The following is a 7,838-nucleotide window of genomic DNA, read 5'->3' on the forward strand; positions in this document are numbered from 1 at the left end:
AGATAAAGCCAGAATTATCACTGTATATTATACAGAGGAATGGGGGAGAGTAAACCTTTGGGGTTAAAATTGGAAAATCACTGTGAGCCTATAGTTTGACAGGAAGCTGTGCACGCCCGGCTGATGCCCACATGCATAACCGACATTCTGGTGGGCTTTCTGGAACTCTCTGTTTGAATGAACTAAACGAAGTGGCTAGCAGCAGCGATGAGCCCTCTCAGTTCCTAGATCTGCTTTTGCAAATATCATCATTTGCCAGCACAGAAAAACACCGATTTCAAGGATGGCCCTAGACGCCACAAAAAGAGAGCAGAAAACATCCTCATGCCCAAAGCAAGAGTGTTGAACATGCCGAGGCACCGTAAAAGCACAAAAGCAAATTCACTGCTCATGACTCACAGCAGTTCAAAGACATCTATTAAGTCCAGAGTACATAGTTCTATATTGCGGTAAGAAGGCAATTTATGATAGAATCCCAGAGAATGGATTCACATTAGCAGTGTCTCCTGTACTGAGTATCCTGGAGTCATTCATACAGACATGTCAACACACGGAACATCTGAGCAGAAATGGCAGTGTGACCCAATCTTGAGGTCTCTCCTGTCAAGATATTGATTAACAAGCCAGTTATAACCTTACAATGGACAGGCCTGGAAGATCTACCTTTGGCAAAGAGAACTAAATCAACACTGTTGATAAAGAGCCAACTGTCTCTTGCACTGTCGGATTGCATATGTTGAATGAAGCAGGGTCCGTTTTGTGTTAGATACCTTGTAAGTGCTACCCTGATCTTGCTGATGAGGGAACATGTAGCAGCCACCAATGAGAAGAGTTGTCTGCACACACTCACCAGCATGTCAGAGAGTCCATGTGTGTCTCAGGCACATGACTAACTTCCAGTTATCACACAGAGTGGAAGATGCTGACATGGACAAATTCACACACAGTGTGATCCCGTGCCCGGACATCACCTAGCGCAGAAAATTTCTTTCTATTGGCCATGTTGTTATTGGGTGAAAAATCTTACATGTGCTCCTGCAATCCAATATGTCATTATGATTTGACAGGTCCACGATGACATCTGTCATGTGGACTGAAGGATCACTACTCAACACAGGCCTGTACTTATACGAGACGTAGCAAAGCTCACATGACTGGTTCTTCCTCTTGGGACTAAACGAAAATGGCTCTAAATAAACATTTAGGAAAATGAAAATCCTCTGACCCTTGGTGAAGGTGATAATTACAAATTCTTAATCCTTAACTAACTGTGCCTTTAAGAACTGTGCATTTCACTGAATAGAAATTTATCCCCTCAGAAAAAAAGACCTAAAGAAAATGGAAGCATGGCTGCATAGACCAGAATAGGTTGTAAGTGACACAGTCAAGACTGAATAATGAATTACATTGTTGTGTAAAAGAAGAAAATAAGGTTTCTAAATGGCACAGTCAGACAATAAAGCTCAGACACCACAAACTTCAGATAACTTTTTTGGATGTCCACAGATACCTCTTTGCCTTTTCTGCCTCTCTAATATTCTGCTGTCTCTAACATTCACAAAAAAGCTAGTGTCTTCATGGCTGAGCAGACCTTGCCCTGAGACCTTCTAGAATGTTCCTTGCAGTGAGGCATACTCCCTGAGCCTATGCTATTGCATTTTGCAGGGCTCAAAGCTACAGCACTATTTCTCCACGTCAGAACATCTGCTTTCATATGTAGCAGAGGATTGCCTTGTCAGGAGTCAATGGGAGGAGAGGTTGTTGGTCCTATAAAGGCTTGATAGATGCCCCAGTGTAGGGGAGTTGAGGGCAGGGAGGTGGGAGTGGGGTGGGTAGAGGAACACCCTCATAATAGCAGGAGGAGGGAGGATGAGGTAGGGGGGTCCTGGAAGGGGGGCAGGGAAAGGGGATGACATTTGAAATGTAAATAAAAAAAATCCAGAACATCTGCTTTCTAGATGAATATTGTAGAAAAGACAGCATTGAGAAGGGCAGAGAGGTGCTCACAGGTTTATTAGGTATTAACACCTATGCAGTAGGAGCCTCCATAAAGATAGTGGGTCTAGCCTTGACTAGTGGGGTAGAGTTGAGGCAAGGGGACACCAAAGCAATGAGAGAAAGCTTTGGGGGAAGAGTGGGAGCAGAGAGAAACAGTAAGACATCAGCAAAGGCTGACTGACAGCTGGAGATGAAAGTCCATTGACTCATAATTAGAAGAAGGAAAACCTTCTCGGGCCAACAGATTTCAGTGCAGGGAGAACATTGGGGAAATGAACTGTACCAGCTCAATAAAACTCCAGTCTGACGCAGACACAAACAAAACTTAAAGGCTTATATCGGTAAGAAATTGGGATCTTTGGGACCTGAGATATTGTTTTGGCCTCCTCAATGAGCTCTCTAATTTCTGACAATTATCCTTCTTTTCCTCTCTCTTGCCAACTTGAAAGATGAAGCAATAAGTGTTCTTTCACCCTCTTCGGTGATACAGATAAGTTGTGGGGACAAATCTAATCAATATGGCATCATCCCAGTTTAGTGCTTGAGACGAAAAATCAGCACCTACTAATGGGTATAAATAATTTTCAATTTGCTTTTCTGAATCACTGGAGAAATGAGAGGCTAGGAGAAAGAAGACATACTGTTGGGCCCTGGTGGGCGGCGGCAGCGGCAGTAGCTCCAGAAAGACTACACCAGGTCAAACAGTTCCACGTAAGGTTTATTGGAAAGGGAAAGGGCAAAGGCGGCAGTGGAAAGAGAAGAGGGGAAGAGAGAGAGAAGAGAATGGGTGCTTCTCTTATATATACATGTCTGGTGATGTGGTCACGGGTAAAGGTGAGCCCAGTGGATTCTGGGAATATGGTGGCTGCTGCCTTGGCAACAGGTATATAGGTCGTGCTGTCACCTATGTGATGTCACAGGTCTCAGAGGTCCTGATACCAACTGATACCTTTAAGATGAAAAACTAACATTTGATAGAAATGGGATTATACCATTTAGCTCAAAATGTAGAAGAAATAAAACTCTCTTCCTACCTCAAGTATTTGCCTGAACACAAAAATTTGTCAGTTAAAAAAAAAAAAGGCAAATGTCATTTCCCATCAAGGGTCATGCTGAAGACTTTACTGAGTCTTCACTGTAGTCATATACACTATACCATGCAAGGAACACAATGGTGGCATCACAGAGGTACTCTGTCCCTGGCGTTTCCTCCCGTCTCCCTGGTCCTCATTAAGTTGATAGAAAGTTTCCTCTGCTCCTGGCTGGTGTTTCTTTCCCATCTGCCTCCCAAACAGCTAAGACAAACCTTGGCTTGATTCTTAAGCTGGAAAGTAACCTAATCCTGCCCCAGACATAGACTCATCAGAGTACTAGGTCCTGTGTGTAGGCCTCAGGGCAGGAGTCTGAGAAATCTGGGGAGGCTCTGGTAAAGGCCTTCACATCAGCAGGTGTGCATCACTGATTGGATGTTATTGAAGAATGTGTTGAATAAATGCCACTTTAGAAAACTGTACAGGTTATTACCTTGATAATTTCAATTATCTAGCTCCCTGGTAATAAAGTCCCTTAGCTCAAATTTGGCTAGGTGAAAAATACCCAATTCTGTATATTGAAATTAAACCATTTGCCTAAATTCCAACTTGCTATGGAAAATGGTTTAACATTATACCAGAAAAATAAAGGTGTACTTTGCTCTGATGTGCCTCCCATTGCTGCTTCCATGACACTCTGCCCAGCCGTCGTAGTTTCCGTTTTGCAGGCTGCTCTCTTTTGTGCAAATGCTTGGATCTTTTTGCATTGCACGAGCCAGAAGCACATCCTCAGCTTCAGTCTTTGCAGTGTATAAACCATTCCTCACTTTGGAGCTAACAAGATCCAAATGGAAAGTAGCCAGAATCCCTACAAAAATGGAAAAAGATTATTTCCTCAACGGTGAAACCTATCCATGCTAACCCAGTTAGGAAGAGCCTCTGATATAACAAGAAGCTATTGAGTAGCTCAGAAAACGGTCATTCTGGGCTAAGGATGCCACCTTGGCATTTATCCCTAGCATTGGGGAGGCATGTCCCCCCAAAAGTCATTCAATTTGTAGTAATAAGCAGAAGCTACAGAGATTGGCTTGTCTCACCCTTGTCTTATGTGTATATTTGGTTTTGTTCTTGCAATTCTAGTGAGTACTTGTGATTGACCCAGAGCCTCTTGCTTGCTAAGCAAGTACTCTACCACTGAGCTGCACTGCAGTCCCAAAGCTTGGTCTTCAAGCCTTTTTAATATGACTTTCTCCAGCTACTTAGAATGTCCCATTAATTCTCTTAAATTGAAGGAATCAGAGGTAGGGGAAGGGATCATGAGCCTACTTCCTATAAACAGGAAGAAAGAAGAATAGGGCAAAACAATGGCCCCAGCGTTGGTTTCTTTTCTGATAATTGTTGAGAATGGTTTTGTGTATTTGATGCATTCCAATGCTGATTTCCATACATCTGGTTACAATGATGTTGGCATGGTCAAGCATCTCACGTCTCAATGTTACAAAATGTCAATGTTTTCCAAAACCTCTGATCAGTTAACAAAGAGCTGGTTCAGCCAATACCTGGGCAGAGGAAAGGTGGATTGATTGGTAGGCAAAATCAGTCCTCTGGGAAGGCTTTGGGGAGAGGATACAGAGAGGGACAAAGATAGGAAACTCGACCTGGGAGAGGAAAGGAGGCGGAAGTACACTCCATACACCTGCTCACCATCACCAGGTCCAGCCCAGAGCTAGAGCTGGCACATAGTAGGTACATTATGCATGCTCCGTGCCCCATGCTTAGCTCAGCTGGGGTGTTTTAGCTGTGACTAGCCCCATCTGCTCCTTACCCCCTGGGTTTTCTTATTGCCTGTTTAGTACTGCATGGGACTTCACTTTGAATCCTAAGATACAATGGGTCAAAGATATCCTTATAGAACTCAAATGTCTCAGAAATGTGACTCAGCACACGCCACTGAAAAAGAATGTCACTGTATGTGTGTATATGTGTGTGTGTATGTGTGTGTGTGTGTGTACATATATTTACATGAAGTATCTGCACTTTACAGGTAACGAGGGCTATGGTGGCCTTGGGCAACCTTTTCATTTCACAGGTCACCAGCAGCCTACATCACAGGGCAGTGGTACAAACTTCAGGTCACCTGTAGGTAGCAGAGTTAGGGTGTTAGATCAGAGATTGGCAACTTTTCAGGTCACATCCACTTCTCTGACCTCTCTCCCTTACAACTAGCACCATGACAGATGCAGGCTTAACAGCCGCAGACTAAAGATTGGCTTCCAAGCCTCATCGGACACAACCAGAGGTCAAGAGTGCATAGTCCACCCTGTTAGGAAATAGCATTTGTGAGAATAATTCTCTGTGAGAAATTAGACTCACAGAGAACTGCTTGTTGATCCTCAAGATTTCAATAGTGATGACAATGCCGATCATAATGATGAATGGGGAATAAACATTCCAGACACAAACAGCCTTAGCCCTGTGCAGTAGCTTTCTTTCTGCTGCCTGACTTAACATCACTGAAGAGTCATTCTGACCCTACAGGTTATGTGAGGCCTTAATTTTGCGTCCTTCCCGGGTACTTTTATCTTCCATAATAACTGTCATTTATCTAAGTGCCAGAAAACCAAGATAACATCCCTTCCTTGAAAGAACAAAAATGTCAAAATTATTATCAAAAACATTTAAAAAAAAAAAAGAATAAGAATAAGAAGCCATGACTTCGGGAGTATAGCCACTGAAATGGCAGAGTAAAAGAACTACATCATCCACAGAGAAGTAAGCCCTTAGTAGGGTCTGATTTGAGACCACACCCCAGTTCTCAAGGCGGCCTGAATCACTGGGCCCACCACAGGAGTCACCTCTGTGGTGCACCAGCTTTGATGGTTCTCAGGTTTTTGAGACCCAAGATTCGGCTACAGAAAAACAATCTGAGGGTAAGCAGTTATTTGTTGGTATACAACCTTCAAGAGCCTTGCTGCAGGCCAGCCATCACTTCTTTGTAAAACCTGGTAGGAGTTATCTGAACAAACATAGTCCCTTCTTAGATCTCGGAGGGCAAGGTTTATGCGACTAAAATATTTATTAACAGCAACGGCCCAGAGACTCATTTCTTCTTGGATACACCCACAGTACAGCCTCTGTGGCCAGTGATCTTGGTGTGCTGACCACGGACACAAAGGTCCCAAAAGTGGCGTAGCCCCCTATGGACTTGAATTTTATTCAGATGCTCCAGGTCCTCACGCAACTTACTGTCTAGACCGTTGGTCAGAACCTTGCTGTACTATTCATCCTTCACATCCTTCTGTCTGTTCAAGAACAAGTTTGGGATTTTGAACTGTTGTGGGTTCTGAATGATGGTAATCACCCACTCCACCTCACCCTCCACGAGTTCTCCAGCCCTCTTAGAGAGGTCAACGTCTGCTCTCCTCAACACCACATGAGGATATCTCCGCCCCACACCCTTCATGACAATGATGGCAAAGGCTATTTTCCGCCACCCATCAATGTTGGTGTTGAATACTTGCAAAAATGTGCTGAAACTTCTCAGGGATCACCAGAGACATGGCGGCCGCACAGATGGTGGTATGTAGGCCTCCTGTGGAAGATTAAGTTCCTTTTTAAAAACTCATTTCAGAAAGAAAGCTTGAGGAGAGAGAAGCCTGCCACTGAAGGGAGTAGAAGTCAGATGTTGAAAGACAAACTCTTGGTGATATATTTGACATGACACATGACATAGTTTCTGATAGTGAGACCAAAAAAAAAAATATATCTTTCATAAGTTGAAGTTTTAAGTCCTCTATATGTGCCTGGATTACCTCATTGGGCATTAGTTGTGGGCATTTCCTATTCTCATTATACTGTCAAACACCAAACTCTTTCACATCTCTGGTTTGTGTCTCCAAATCACACACACATGCTCCACCCCATCACCCAACAGAAGCCTCATTGCTTTGTGAGTTTCCATTGAGTCCAATGGGAAGCTCTACTCACTGGACCCCAAGTGGGTTTCTATCAAGATTTCCTCCAAGAACTATTCCAGAAGATAATCAAAGTGGAGACCTTTGTCAAATATATTTACAAGGGAGTAAATGACCCTTGGTTGCATAACCACTTGCTGGCAGACACATAGTTGTTCTGATCCTTACTATACAAATAGAGGGAAGGACATCTATGTTTCCATGATCTTTAAGCATTTTGCCCTCTCAACTAAAATGAGGCCAATCTTTCCTTTCAAAAATACTTTCCTTTTTTGGTCTGAGAGGCTATGGAGTAAACAAAAAGAGACCAAGCATGACTGCACCCCAGAAGACCCAACAAGCAGCTGAAAGAGTCAGATGCAGATATTTGCACCCAACCAATGGACAGAAGCAGCTGACCCCTGCTGTTGGATTAGAGAATGCAGAAAGAAGCTGAGGAGAAGGGCAATCCTATAAGAGGACCAGCAATCTCATTTAATAGGGACCCCTCAGATCTCTCAAATACTAGACCACCAACCAGGCAGCATACACTAGCTACTATGAGGCCCCCAACACACATATAGTAGAGAACTGCTGGGTCTGTGTTCATTCAGAGATGATGCACCTAACCCTCAAGAGACCAGAGGCCCCAGAGAGTTTAGAGGTCAGAAGTAGGGTGGTGGGAACATCCATGAGGAGACAGGGTGGGAGGGGTGGGGGGGAAGACGTATGGGATGTGGATTAGTCAGAGGGTAGACGGGGATGGGGGGAAAATATTGAGTGTAAAAAAATTAATTAATTAATTAATTAATATAAAAATACTTTCCTCCCACCCGCCCTCTCCTCAACAAGACTA

General features: G+C 43.6%; 1 pseudogene; it reads right to left on the reverse strand.

The window, feature by feature from the left end:
- Positions 1-6,129: 6,129 nt before the first annotated feature.
- On the reverse strand, positions 6,130-6,589 carry LOC127674065 (40S ribosomal protein S18-like; annotated as a pseudogene).
- Between the last annotated feature and the right edge of the window lie 1,249 nt (positions 6,590-7,838).

The sequence above is a fragment of the Apodemus sylvaticus genome, chromosome 23, assembly GCF_947179515.1.
Source record: "Apodemus sylvaticus chromosome 23, mApoSyl1.1, whole genome shotgun sequence".
Classification (NCBI taxonomy): Eukaryota; Metazoa; Chordata; class Mammalia; order Rodentia; family Muridae; genus Apodemus; species Apodemus sylvaticus.